At 42.1% G+C, this 15,422-nt stretch overlaps 1 long non-coding RNA gene across 6 annotated transcripts in view; it reads right to left on the bottom strand.

The window, feature by feature from the left end:
- Window positions 1-7,715: 7,715 nt before the first annotated feature.
- The window catches only part of LOC134168093 (uncharacterized), a 339,651-nt gene continuing 331,944 nt past the window's right edge, over window positions 7,716-15,422 (bottom strand). For 2 of the 6 annotated variants that reach the window (XR_009966403.1, XR_009966399.1), the window contains 2 exons: window positions 8,981-9,086; window positions 7,716-8,056 (listed from right to left, as the gene is read on the bottom strand). This is a non-coding gene — a long non-coding RNA (uncharacterized LOC134168093). Of the gene's footprint in view, window positions 8,057-8,980; window positions 9,087-9,194; window positions 9,285-10,646; window positions 11,194-11,361; window positions 11,528-15,422 lie in introns of all 6 variants that reach the window. The other 4 variants (XR_009966401.1, XR_009966402.1, XR_009966400.1 and 1 more) reach the window with 4 other exon arrangements.

Here is a 15,422-nt window from a genome sequence, read left to right on the forward strand (position 1 = left end):
TTGCCTAGTACCTGGTGTGCCTCCTGTTTGTCATCCTCCTGCCTGTAGCTTCAGCTCCGTGCTGGGATTAGGTCCAAGCAGTAGGAAAGCCCTACTGGCTGTTTAGCAGACACAGAATCACCTGTAGCCAAAAGAAACCATCAACAGCAGAATCTGAAATGCTAGCAGGGCTTGGAGTTGTTTATTACCTTTATCTACACCCTCTCCCCCCTCCTTTTCTTCCACAAGACTAAAGAAGCAAATAAAAGTAGCCGTCTCTTGATATGCGAGTCAGGTTTTATTCCTGTTCGAGACATGTTGTGCTCACTGCAAGCTGCAGGTGGGTTGAAACACAAGTAAGTGCTTTGGGGAAATCAAGCCGCCTGCAAGCACCAGAGCCCTGCTGAACACCTCATATGGGTACTGCAGCCACCTCCAGTGCACCCCTGCTAACACAGCCAGGGCCCACGCACTCTTCAGGTGATGCTGCTCCGGAGGGAAGGGAGCAGGAATGGGGACACCCCATGAAGCATCAGGAGCTGCAGGCAGGGATCAATGCAATGCCACTCACCATAAAAGTAGGGAAATTCTTTTCCATCACAAAATGGAAATCTGTTAAACTCTCTCTGGGCCAACAGTTGGGTTTTGGTGGGATATTCCACTGGGAAACCTGGAAAGGTAGTTCATTGACTTGAAACATGTCGGCTCTGGTCTATATTTAGTTTTCCACTCACCTGGGCTGTTGGTGTTTTCTGTGAGCAGTTCTCCATTTGCAGGGGTATGCTGTTGGCTTTGGTGGGGCTGAGGCATCTCCTCTGGAGCATGACGGAAGGGGAGAATGGGATGCAGAAGCTGTGGGGAAGAATGGGACCACGATTCCTGCAGAAGCTGTGGGGAAGAATGGGACCACGATTCCTGCAGAAGCCAGTGAAACCTCAGCTGCAGACAAGGATTAATGTCAAAGTAAGAGCTTATTAAAGGAAACTGAATTGAATATTTGCTCATTTCATTTTTTGCTTTCTCTCCTTCCCACCTAATGACCCACAATAACTGACAAAATACCCAAACTTGGGGGAAACCAGAGTTGTGATTGTTTGGAGGGGGTTGATATTAAAAGCTTTACTGTTCCTGCCTTTCTTACACTAAGGTTTTCAAACAGAAATATACACACACACCTTAAACAACAAAAGGCTGTAATGACTGCATTGTCACCAGCCAAAACTGTACTAAAAATAAATAAATGCTGCAGTTTAACATAATTCAGTAGGCAGGGTCCTTACTATTCTTCCACCATTCAAAAGAAGATTTAATTTCAGCATTATACACTCCCTCTCTGTAGCATCGCTCATCTGACTAGCGCCGCTTTCCAAGTTGCTATCTGCTCATGAACGCAGAGGGTTAAGGATAACCACAGTTACCCTTAACAGTATAACTTAACAGCACAGGAGCGAGTGCTATGGTCACTGATGCATGGTTTTAAGTGGTAGGACCTGGTGAAGAGCCTTGGTTTAAGTGTACTAAAAGTGAGGTCCGGGTTTGTTAATGAGGAGCATTGTCTGCTGCAGACAGTAATTTCACTACAAGATGCAGTCTTCAAACTTTTCACTCTAATTAGAATGCATTTCCATATTCTTTATCCATTTCTTCTCTTACTGAAATCTTCTCAAATGACCTTTTTTTCTTTCCCTTCACTTATGACTCATCCAAAGATTTTTATTTTTCCCAAAACAATCATTCAGATGCAACCGCATTTTTCCAGTAAACATGTTAAAAAATAAATGACCTTGCCAGCTCATGCTCACACAGTGGGAGAAGGGCATTAGCAGTGCAGAGGCAGCTACTAATAATACACAGGGAAATTAACTATGGGAGAAGACCATCTACTTCTAATTCCTTGAGCATTTAATTTCCAAATGCCCTGCAGTGGAATGTGTCTCGAGCAGGAGTTTAATGGCTACCAGTGGAGTCGCAGCACTGGGAAAACAGTCCCAGTAGAACAAGGGGCATTTTGTGCACAGAGGAAAATGGGTTATCATCTGCTAAGGAGGCGTTTCTTTTTCCTTTCCTTCAGTCCTCCATGTCTGTGTCCAGTTCCAATTTTTGTAATAAAGTAAATTATTAACTCAAGTTGATGGATTGGTTGGTGTTGGTAATAGGCTTTCAACATGATTAGTGATATATACTCATTGCCCAAATTAAAAAGCCGTATTAAAAATAAGGAGAGGAAATGTAGCAGCATTATCAAAGTAATAATTTCTATTTAGTGCATATCTTCCCTGAACTTTGGCAAACGCTAAATTATGCAAGACAAACACTAATCTGAAAGCATTCTAATTAATGATGGTATTTCTTTGCTAACAAATTAAACCCAACGTATTCACAGTGCATCTGACTTCAATGTTATTGCAAGTTCTTCACAGTTTGAGGAAGACTGGTGACATGTTTGAAAATACCTACACCCAAGTTACCAGGCTTGAGCCATAGTCTTCCCTTGCAGAGTCATTATTAATGGGAAAGACTCAGGGTTCACCCAAATATTTGTTTTGTTGTTCAGTACTTCAACCATCTCAAGGTAACAAAACCAACCCAGCAGAGATGGGTATCTTGACATCAATTAATCACAGTGCTTTGTTATCCAGGGTTTGCTATAGTTTTCACCAGCTAACAAACAGAATCAAACAGTTGCTTTCACTTTAAAGACCCTTTATAGATGAAAACACATTTACAAAACTTCTCTCAGAATAAAACAATCATCAGGCAGCTAATTAAGCACATTGGAAGAACTGAGCTTTGGAGTTAAAGACCTGTCCAGGCTGCAACATCATTTTCACTTTGTTATTATGTGCAGAAAGCTAATAGAAATATAATTTGGGGGGGGAAGAAAAAAAGAAGGAAATCACATTAGTGATTTGCCAGAGTGAATGGAGATGTCAAAAATGCTCATCTAGAGAAGCTGTCAGGAGTTTAAATAGATTTTTCACTGACTTGCTGTTCTTAATTATAGCTCAGCACCCTGCACAGGTTAAAAATGCCGGGTTCCTTCGAAACAAACTATGAGCTCCTTACCATCTCGTCACATTCCCCTTCTCTTCCTTTCAAATGGATCAATCAGATGCCAACACATAACATTTTTCATTTACATCTTTTCTTAAGCATCCTGATCCACTGCAATTATATTTTTACCCAAACCTATCCTGAAGGGGATAGAAGAGATTTCATGGTAGAAGCATAATTGGCAATTGAGCTTGCTCTTTCGGGGGCTTCTTTTATGAGAAAAGATAGTGGGTTTATTTTTGCTGTAGAAATTCAGCACTTAAATTAGGGGCTACGCTGGCTACTTAGTTAAATAATCTAGAATAATCAGGTCAGGAGGGAATAGCACATACCTTCATGTTTTGTATTAATTTCTCAGATAATGTAATTCTACATACTATCCGCGTTCAAGAGCGCATCCAAAAAGAGCTGCAAACAGGAGGATTGACAAGTTGCTAATCCAATCCTCTGACTGTCACAGGGTGCCACGTAAAAGGGATCCTTTGTTCTTTAAGAGCTGATTGAGTTCCATTAGTCTACATATTCAGAGCCCTGGGCACAATATTAATGCTAATACTGTTGTTACGGAGATGGAAAGCCGTTAAGAATGAACAATAATCAGCTCACAATATCATTGGACATATTCATGCTGCTTGTAGTGTGGGGAGATCCGATAGCTCTAAACCTTTCTAAAGAGAGAAGGAAAATCCAATTAACATCTTCTGTGTAAACCTCCTCGGCTACTTTCACTGGAGATGACCTTGGGCAGCTGCGCTGCAATTTTGCCAAACCCTCAATTATGTCTTTAATTCAGCAGCGTCGCTGGGTTTTGCCCAAACAGAAGGCCTGGCTCGGCAGCCTGCCCCTCATGCTGGGGGATAGCTGCTCACACAAGTTGCCTCAGCAGCCATTGGCATGCTCTGCACCGGGCTGTGACACAGGCGACCAGCCTTCGGGCTTTACAAGCCCATTGGGATGTTCAAGCCAACAGCAACAAAACTCCCTTCTGTGCCCTTCCATCATGACTTGGGCAGCATCCCTGATGTGGATGTTCCAGGGCACAGGGCTGGTGAGACCTGGGGAGTGGCTAATTGCTTCCTGATGATGAAGGATGAAGGAAGCCCCTACAAATGGCCCCACGAGGGATGGCAGACCCAAGCCTTGCAGCCCAATTCTTTGGACTATGTTCAAAGGAAAAGCTGCTCCTATAAAACAAAAGTTCCTCGCTATCACTCTGAACTGGACCTAGAAAAGCTCTAATTATGAGCACAATTTAGCCCTATGTTAAAAAAGAAATTAAAAGAAAGGAGCATTTTTCTTTGGGGAATTTACCTGCATTAGGTGCCCAAGGTAGGGTGAGGAAGTAACTGCTCTGAAAGAACTCATAAAGAATTCATTTTTGAAGTTATTTATTGCCCTGTACACTTGATATTCTTCAGTGAGCTAGAAAGTAAAGGTATGTTTTTGCAGCCTGCCCTCCATATCTCTTTCTGCTCTGGCAAGCAGCCTGCAATTAAACTAGCAGACATTGCTTGGCAGTGAGCACTCATCCTGGTGGCCACATAGCTTAAGGCTTCCACTAGGCAACATTACCTACAGCAAGGTCTGGAGCTAATCATGAACAGGATTCTTAAAGGAGTGAAGGTCTTGATGGGAAGGAATACATTTGTTTCCAGACAGCTTCTGGACACAAAGCTGTCCCTTCCTGTGACTGAACAATTCATGGCAGAAGAGGTAAAAGACTTCTTCCTGACTCTGCTAATGCCACTGAGATGCTCAACGTGAATTGTAAGTTGTGTTCAGCCTGGAACTTTGTTACAGCTGCTGTCAACACCACAAGTGAAAGAGCCCAAAATACAAAGCATTTGAACTCTTTCTTTTCATTTCCCTTTCAATACACTGGGATGATACCGCCTTATCTCAAACACACACTTGCATATTTGCACTCTATAATGGAGAAACAGCACTACATACAGGGCCCTAAAAGTAAACACCAAACCCTGCAAATCTTGCGTATAATTAGGGAGATTCTTCTGGATTTATTATTTTTTTCCCCAGAGCTGTTACTGCTTGATTTGGCTGTCATCTGTGTCACTTCTAGGGGGAAGAATTTCTCTGTGTTAGAAAGGGAGAATCAAAACAGCGAGCTAATAACTTGTTACAGCAGTGAGATTAAGGAAGGAAATAATGAAGCAGAGCAGCTGACAGCAGTAAGGTGGTTGTACCTCCTCCTTAAATGAAGCAGATCAGGGTCACCCTTTGCTGTAGAGGGTCTGTCTCAGGAAGGACAAGCATCTGATGGACACATACATCCTCTGAGTACCTACGTCATGTGCTGGCCAGACAAAACACTCTGAGCTGAGCACTGGCTGTGGCTTGCAACTGAAAACAGCTTCCCCTTAAACACACACCCCCCCCCCCCCCGCCCAAGACAACAAAACCAATTCAGTCTCAAATTTATCCTTTTGATTTAATTTCCTAGTGTATTAATTTTGGGCATTCAATCTCATTGATCTGTTGGGTCCATCTCAGCTGTGACCTTGATTTGATTGCTTAATTGGCTTAGCAAAGCCTGGATGCATTAGCTCTGTAACGTGCTTGCTTGATTTCTGCATGTGCTTGCTTATTCTCCCTTGTAAGATCTATAAAAAGTAAACAGAACTTCTTTTACATAAAATGGCAGTCAATCTTAGTAATTCCAAGGCAAAGATAATCTCAGGTATATAGGAGAAGCGTGACGCTTCTCTTAGCATAAACAGAACAGCTTAATCTTGCCTTGCTGAGATCTGGGAATGTTTGAACATTGACATGCGCCCTTCAGTGAAACTTTCTAGTTTAACAGATCCCTGTCCAGAAACAGCTTGGCTGAGGTATGAGCTCTTACTGTCTTCAGATGACTGCTGTGGGGGTTGCTCCCACTGGTAAAAGCAGAGTAAGGCATAGCCGATGGCAAGATCTGCAGATGCAGCAAAGCTTTCGTATGTTTCATTCAGGATGCTATCATCGTTATACCTGACTGAACCAAATCTCTGCTGCTGCTGCTGTGATTTTAAGCGTGCCGATGCAATGAACTGGCAGTTCTGGGTTTGCTTCATTTGCATTCAAACAATCAAGATTTTTAATTAAAATGCATAAGTGAATCAGCCACCAAAAGCCCCATCTCCCCTGTTATTTATTTTTTATATGAAACCTTCAGTTTGATGGATAAGCACTGTCATTGGTCATTCCTGCTAAAATGATCCCATCAGCAACGAAGTATTTGACAAATCTGATGCTAAATTTTTCATCCCTAGCTTTCAGCACTTGTGGTCCATTAACATAAATAGTACATCTCACACTTCAGATCTATTCTTTGAAGCTCTTCTGGATTCAGCACTCTGTTCAAGAGGGAGAGGTACAGGTCAAAAGCATGGTTTGAGATTCAAACTGTGCTCTCCTTATGGCTTGCTTTATATATGGTCAACCACAAACACAGCAGTCAGAGCATCCTTTACTCCTTCAGTTTCTTCCTTCTGTGACAACTTTCGCTCCTTTCTGTACAGTGACAGGGGGTTTGGTGGTGAGCTGGTGGAACACAAAACAATCTGGACTTTCTCCTAGCTGAAACCCATTTTCTTTATGCTTCTTTTTTACCTTGTGACAGTGGTATCTGCAGTCATCAAAAAAGTCCCCACTGCTTCCAGAAAGCACTACTTTCCAGCTGGGCACTGAAATTTAACTCCAAGGAAAGTAATTTGTCCCAAGAACTGCATCACATAGAGAATAAAGCACAAAACACACTCTGCCGCTATCCTGTCTCAGAGGATTACTGTAAAACTAAATAACAGTGCAGCATTCCTTAAAAAAGTGAACTCTTGCTCACATGCTAAAAAGCTGTAAGAGTAACAGCATCATCTGGTGGCTTCTGCCACAAAGAATGGATTAATTGATTTCTTTTTGTTCTACTTTCATTTAAATTCCTCATCCCCCAGGTGAGGTTTGGTCCTGAAGGGATGCGGGAGAGGAAAAACAGGCAGAAAATGATAAAAATGAGGGAAGATAGCAGTGAAATCCTCAGCTACGCCAAAGCATTAAACTGCATCTCAGTAGCTGAGATCTTTTCAAAAAGATGTTTTAAAGAACATTTTGAAACACCACCCTCATTGAAGTCAAGATTCATTTAAGGCAATACCAGATGTGCTTGGGATTTTTGAGGAGTACATGAAGAACAGGAAGGATGCTGCAAAAGGCCTTGAACTTTAGATAAGGACTGGTGTAAACCTCAACAAAATCTTAAGACAATTCTTTTCCACCATTTCTTCTGTAGGTGCCAAATCAAATCCTTCCAACGGCTCCTGCATCTTCTGCTTGGAATTCTTATTATTGATCCTCTTAACTTTTGGAGAGGTGGCATGTAAAAATGAGATGAACATATATTAGTCTGCAAAAGAGTTTCAGCTGTGAACAAGTGCTATTATGATTATGACTGTAAAACAAGCTAATCCACCAGAGCTTACATGCACAGCTAGTGTAGCACTGGAGGCTGAATCAGCCTGCCTTAGATATTAAACCTCCTGACCTAAATGGGTTGAAGTATTCCCACAACCATCCAAGGTCCCCAGTAAGAAGTTTACTGCAGTCCAGATGAAGCAGAAGGGCACCACGAGCCTATAGAACCCAAAGTGTTCAGGGTTAGTTGGTGCAAAAGCTTATTAACAAGGCAATAAAGTGAAAATTATTCCTTCTGGCTTTATTGGTGCACAATGTCTGTTTTACATTCATACAGTTTCTGTCCTATCCTTGGCAGTTGTCTTCTTTGTTGTATTCTTACAAAGAGAGAAATATCAAAACATTAATTTAAGCTGTCACAATGCAAAGGGCTGACAGTCATAGAAAGAATTATCATTATGGCAGAGAATGGAGACAAGTTAGCGAAGGAAAATTAAAGTGACTAGCTAAACAGAACCAAACTTCTTGAAAAACTGAGGATATTGCCATGACAATTCGAATTGCTCCGACTTCTTTTTGTGTTTTCCAGCACTTTCCTACACAGTCTATTATCAATCTGATGGGGGAAACAAAGAAAGAGAAATCACTTCATATACATGCTAGTTTAGTGAGATAAGTATTTCAAAAGAGAAGATTCATCCTGGACAAGTTTGTGCCATAAGATAAATGGGAGCTAACAGCAATCTTTGTCATTTTCCATAATTGCAGAAGTCAGACTGACCAAGGTTACAGCCTGCCTAATCCTTCTTGCTAATGCCTACAATATGGAAATGCTTCTTGGTCCTCTTCAGGGCTTTTCTGGACAACAAAAATGATTCCTTTCTAGCAAACAATCAGATTCCTGCAGGTGGTGGCTCAGGGTCTCAAAGCGCTTTGTGTATTCCTAAGAATCAGTTGAGTAATTTTACAAGTGAAATAAGGAAGGGAGCAGTTAAAAGAAGAAAACAACCACTTCACTCCTGTGTTATGCTTTTCGTCTTGGAACATTTTACTGTGGCTCTGAAGAAAGTGAATGCACGAGAGTCTCAAGGTGCACATCCATGCCCCGTAAGCTGGACCAGCATCTTTCTCTGGTAAAGTAAAGCAACAGATTCTTTGTCATAAGAATCTGCAGGGAGCACAATGCTGAAGCCTTGTGCTCTGTCCTCTCATCATATGCTACCCAGGTAAGAGGAGGATGCTAAGAATTTAATGCAAAGAGCTGATGAAATTCTGCATCCATCTTCCACACAAATGTGCACTGCCTTCTAGCTAGAGCATCTGCAGTGCAAATTAAGTCACTTAGCATTGCAGTGGCTAACTGATTAGACTCCTAACGAAGCATGAGCCCACAAGATTGCTTTATATAGTCAAAATTTCTAATTAATTCTCATACACATAAGCAATCATTGAGTTAGTTCAGCTAGCACATCAAAACCAGATGAAAACACCAAAGGCTGAGCAAATCAGTCTTCCCAAGGTAGATGAATGAGAGGCTTACATGACTAATGCCAACAGGACAGAGGCACGGAACTCCCTGTGGGTGTAAAGACATAAGATCCTTTCCACTTGTTCATCATCCTTATGTGCCTTTAAGCGCTGTAATCCTGGAATTAGAAAAGCAGGCTGTTTAGAACCACCACAGTAGGTAGCCTTGAGGTTGTGTACGTATTCTGCAGCTGTAGGCACTCAATTCAGTACATGTCAAGACCAACCTTCCAGCATTGCCAGCCACTGTCTGTCCATGGGCTGGTGTGTCCTCACAAGGTCAGACCCCCTGCACAGTGAAGTCACTCCTAAAACATCTGCACAGATCGTAAGATATAAAAAAAAGAACAGGGAAGGGCTGCAAATCACTATTAATAAATCAGATGTACATTATGACTTGGGAAAGCAGACAAGAAAACACTTAGAAATGTAATAAATGTGAATTGCTGCAGTCCCACCAAACGTAGATTCAGTCCTCTAATTGTATCAATTATTTTTTACAACTGTGATCTCAAAGATGTTAAGTTTTGCTAAGATGCATTTGCAAATCACTTTGATTACTATCTGTGAAAAGTGTGAATGTGTTTAAGAGCTTCTGCATACTCGCTTGGGCCCTCTGACCCCTCCTTGCAGTGTCCTGAATCAGCCAGCAGAACATTAGGCATTTAGACGCTTCCTACTTGAAGCATTCAGACAGTCCTGGAATTATTGGGGCTTCGCAAATGGAGAATCTTTGTATGATCTGTCCTTTTACTGATCTCAGGGCGCTTACAACTGACTTTGCTTCTCACATTTTTTTCTCTCTCTCTTTCTTTCATTTTTTAATCAGATACGCTTTACTGTGAAGAAGAATTTGACCATTTACTATTGTATTCAAAGAAATAAGCCTACTAGACCAAGCATTCAAGGTAATTTCATTTTTGCAATAGGAGGTATAATTGAAGAATCATGTTTTCAATGTAAGACGCTATCTAAAACTAGTCACTGGTATGAACCCTGGTCAACTATATACAATCGTCTCTAATACGGCCTTTGATAGTATTCATTGAGCACTCCAGAGCAAAGCCTCAAAAAGGGCATTGTATGAAATTAGTTTCCAAAAGAACTAGAATAGTAACGGAAGTATCTCTGAATTAATGACAATCTTAAAATCTCCACTGCTTTGAAAGAGTGCATTAATCCACAATGAAAATGTTTGCACAGCATTTAAAATACACAAACAGGATTAACAAAGAACTTGCCAAGGACAAGGCAGAGCTGATTTGATTTCAAGACCAAAAGGAGAGTTCAGCACCTTAACTTTGTTTTTTAAAGAGGTTTCCAGAGAGAAACTATAACTATATGAGGGAAAAAAACACAACCCTCTCTTCCTCTCCCCCAATTCGAACATGGCAAAATTTAGTAACCAACTATCACTGTTATAAATATAAATCTAACTGCTTATTGATGTAGCATGATTGGCATGAGGTATGTAACAGCACTGCCCATAATCACTCTTTCCAGCCACTGTTGTAAGGCAGCCTGAGTCTGTAAGAGCCTCCTGTACCCCAGAGCTCTCTGGTGCTCATACCAAGATCAATAACAGCAACTTAACTGGCCCAAGGAGCAGGATCTGTGAGCAAGTACTTTGGGGTCTTTCTAGTTACACAGCTCTGCAGCCTGTGACGGGAAACACCTACCTGAGCACTGGACCAATTCTGTGCCAAAGGCAGCAGAGGTACTTCTATGGCAGAAGGCATCCCTTCTGTCTCATACCCCTACTTTATGATGGGATGAACTGACTCCTCTCTCTGTTGCCTGCGGAAGAAGGTTAAGCCACAAGGTTGGACTAGATAATCAAGCTTCAGAAAGCTAAAATTAGATGAGGAGGATCCTACCCAAAACGTTCTGGGGCTTAGGCTTCTGCGTACACGGATGTGTGCATCTACACGCATCTACGTGCACATCTACGGACACATAGACCGTTCCCAGCGCGCACTGGTTCTCCCCAGCCTTTATAACACACAGAGCATTCTGGGTGCAGAAAGAAATGAGAGAAAATCTATAGCACAGAAACCAAAGGCTGCCAAAAGAAAATAACAACTGCTTGACTGCACCTCTGTGAGGACGAGGGTCCCACCCAGAGAGCCTGTTTCTCCCTGAGGCTTTTCACCAGCTTCTCATTTCTCCTTCATGTTCCCTTTTGGGCCAAGCAGAGCTGTAGCACTGGATCTGAACTTATTATCACTGTTCAAAGAGAGATTGCAATGCTGCACAGTGTGGGTGAAGGACAAAGGCAGACTGGAATAAAGGTTAGCCTCAGGAAGATGAAACAGCATCATCTACAAATTGTCATGTCTGAAAGGTTTAGGCTTCAGAAAGCTCATTCCTCACACAGAAGAAACAATTTCTTACCCGTGTTGGTCTCTGCCTTCATTTCTGCAGCAAGTCAGGCCTGGCCTGGTGACCGCACTGCTGAATGCGAGATGAGGTCTTCCTGCCCTCTCTGTCCTGCTCCTCACTTCCAAACTTGCACATCTGCACACACATCTTGGCACTGGCACTGGGGGGGACCCTGTTGCTTAAGGTGAATTTAGAATGAGATGAACAGGGATTGATTTGGGAGCAAAGAGCAAACCTCTGCTAAGCCTTAAAACCTGTTCTTAGCAGACTTTTTGATTGCTCCAGAGGTGTGCATGCTCACATGTATATACTTCTGCAGTAAGAAACAGTACAGCAAAAATGATTAAACACACGAGGAAAGAGGCTTCCATCTAAAAGGTGATTAAAGAGACAAGCATTGTTTAGTTTGCAAAACACGGGAGTAAAAGATGATATAACAGAAGCAGGGAGAAGGAGCTATTTATTCTGTTTTCTCTCCAGAACAAATATGCACGGAAAGGTGAAGGAAAAACTCTGAAAGCATTTGTGCAGTGAATAATCAACCCCACAACTCATCGCTCCGGGATATTAGGCTAATTTTTCAGGAGTATTTCTAAATGTTTCAGATGCTACAAATAATAAGTCTCAGTTACCGAGGTGAAGGAAAAGCACAACTAATCTCCCCAGACTGTAAGGACCGTCAGTCCCTGTCCTTGTGCTTGGATTAAGAGATGGAATTTTTGTCTCCAGAGGAATGGCATTATTTATTTATCAAGTGTATGATATGGGAGTGCTTTCTTCCTTCAAGCAGGAGGTTCTGTAGAAGGCAATTAAAAGGGTCAGTAAAGGCAGCTGTATGAAGTCAGTATTGCCAACAGATTTCTCCCAGAATACATAAACTTAGCAATGGCCAAGTGGCTCAGGTTTAGTTATTTCGTTCTCAGCTAGTTGTTTTCCCCCAAAGAACTTCAACTCCAGTGAGGTAACAGTCAAGGCTGTGAATGAAAATGGAATTAAACATATTCATGTCCTTGGCAAGTTTGTTGCTAATCCTGCTTGTTTCTACCCACTTGTAAATGCTAAGTAAACATTTTTCATTGTGGATATAGCCTGTTTTGAAACTGTTGTACTCCAACACTGTTGCACCTCCAATATCACCCCACGTTAGCAGCGAGCGCAGTCCCCTCTGCCCCAAGCAGTGCTGACAGCAGCCTCGGAGAGCAGGGATCGGGGTGGTGATGTGACACGGCATCCCTGTGCCACGCTGCTGGCACTGCTGGGGGCTGCGCTTCCTCAGCCCGCGCCTCCTCAGTTTGTGCTGTCGGCTCTGGAATGCGCTGGGAAGCAGGGAAGGTGCTGCTGCGGCCAGAATTAGTACCTGCTTAAAATGAACATGTCTACAGAGAAGGAACTGTCTCTTAAAAAGCATTTTAAATGCTACTTTTGGCTTACAAATAGTTTTCTCGCAACTGTCAGGCCATCTGCTTGGAGGGGGGGTTCTGGTACAGTCGTGAAAAGGAACTTAAAATACACTCCTCTCATAAACATCTTTTGTTGGGAAAATCCACATGCATCACATAATGCAGTAAATGGCAGCCCAGGCTGAACCGAATCGTTTCTAAATGCCGGGGATGCAACCTTGGCTACAGCTCCCGCCTCCCCTCTGTTAATAAGCATGCTTTAAATGCACACTTCGACACATTCTCTTGCAGCCTCGGATTGGCAGCACCCACCTGCTGGGAAACATGCTCAGAGAACTTCCTTGGGTACATCCAAAATACCAAACTGGCTTGTGGGCAGGAGAGAAACAGGCTTTTGCAAAGCAGCTCTCGCAGAGATTACATCATTCTCCCAGCCAATTTTCTGCCTACACTGCACCATTTTTTGGGGGGGGGAATACATCCATGTGTATACAGTCAAAAAGGCCAAATTAAGGGTGTGCAAGCACATCTAATTGCAGTGCTTCCTAACTTTGGGGAGTTTTGGCTTTCAGACCTGCTCAGTGCATGAATATATACAATGCATACATAGGCACATCAACATTTCTGTAGTTTGCATGCTTAGAATATAAAGCCGAGCGCATGAGAATAGTGTTATGCTTCCCTTACTTGTTCTGTTTGTTTTCACCATTCATTGGTCATTTTATGTTTACCCACTTTTTGTTATTTTAATGTAAGTTCAAGTATACAAAATGCGACTTTTCTTCTGCATAAAAATGCAATAAAACTTCCTGGCTTTCTTTCTAAACAGATTTCAGCAGGAATGTTGATGGGATGCCGTATAACAAGTAAAGAAGAAATACTGTTTAATTATCTTCCATATAAAATCCAATAAAACGTTCTGGCTTTTCTTATTTTTCTGTACCGGGGATTAACACCAGTGTCTTTGTGATGAGAAATCTGCATTCATGGCTCCTCTATTTAGATTTAAATAGGAATTATAGTTCTTGGCAGAAAGGGATCTGTCAAATATCACAGCATTTGTGGCAGGTGGTCACTGCACTGCTCGGTACAGACACTGCCTGCTTAACCATCGCCTGCAGTAAACAGCAAAAGTCAATTATTCTCTTTGTAAATATTTTATTTCTATTTTTGGAGGGTAACAAACATCTTTTCAGTGCTTAGCTGAGACCTTCGTCCATGGATCAAAATCCTGCGGAACCTGTGCTTGCGTAGTTAAAAACCTGTGTAGCAATCCAGGGATACCAGTGGAGCAGCCACTGTATATTCAGCTTCATAACACAATCCTCTCCTTTGGAAACCTTTAATGACTTGGCTGGGTTGAAGTGGACAACGCTAAAACTTGTCATGGTTGTTATCATTGCAGCTGCCAATTAGTATGACAATCATGTATTATTATTTTGCCAAGACCCCTTCCCTCAGTTAAACTGCATTTTGAATAGAAATAGTGGGGAATAAAGGTCTGTTTCCTTGTATTTAGCATTTTGAGAGTTGGAAAGAAGGAGGTCTGGTTTTAACAGCAAGATGACTGTGTGCAGAGTGGTCTTGCAGAGGTAACCTGAATGCACACTGAGGAGCAAATGTGAAACAAGAGCAGATCTCGGAGGGTCAAATGCCTTGCAAAAGTGCATCGTTAAGAGGGTAAACCTCCTAAATAAAATGACAGTACCTAGCACCAGTGGCAGAATCAGTCCCAAAACCACTATGGTGGGAAAAAAACCTCTAAAGGTGCTGCAATGCATTTCAGATCCTTGTTTGAACCTTCTCTGAACTCTTCAGGCCATTAACTTACCAGCTCATCTCATTTAAACAATGTTATAAAAATAATCAAGTACTTCTGCTTCCATAAATCAAAGTTGAATACATTTACCTTAAAGAACCGGGATTTTCTTGGGTATTTACTCCTGACATTCAGGAAACAGAAGGAGTACAAAATGTTAAGGAGAAGCAGAACTCTCTGAGATGGGGCTGTGGGTAATTTTCCCTCTAAGCCTGTTTGGTGGTAAGTTAATTGACTCCCACATTACTGCAACAGCGATGTACTAAAGCGCTGGGTGCTCATTCCCTTCGTTATTTGACTGGGAAAGGCCATCTGTTCTACCCCATCCATCCACATGCACAGCATCTATTGTTGTCAATAGGATTCACACACACGTGGATCAAGGCAAGCATGTGCCTCTAACTGTTTTGAACCCTAGAACATGGATTTTTCATTTCCTTTGTTTCTTTGTGCTCACCCAGTAATAATACTTGTCATCTGAGAATTCATATTGATCTTGTCATTGCCTTAAAATTGGATGACAATTACTATCTTTGTCAAAATTCGATCTGATGAAATGGCTCCAATTAGGAAGGGAAAAGAAGGAATCCATCACGGCAGGGTGCATTGCATTTGGCTTTAAGGCAGGGAAGCTTCTCTTAAAGGCGAACTGTTGGAAGAAGCAAAAGGGAACAAGAAACAAGGACACAAGTCTCAAAAGCCACAGGAATGAGGTATATGGGAAATGAATGCAGTTCATATCCTTCTGCAAATGTGACTTGGAGCTCATCTGAAAACAAATGCCAGGAACTGTTGTCTTCCCCTCCTGGTCTGGTCAGACACAGCGGCAGTGGATGCCAGCCCTTCGTGCATTT

Source organism: Pezoporus occidentalis, unplaced genomic scaffold, assembly GCF_034315485.1.
Source record: "Pezoporus occidentalis ecotype Australia unplaced genomic scaffold, CSIRO_AGI_Poc_V1 ctg30, whole genome shotgun sequence".
In the NCBI taxonomy this organism is placed as follows: Eukaryota; Metazoa; Chordata; class Aves; order Psittaciformes; family Psittacidae; genus Pezoporus; species Pezoporus occidentalis.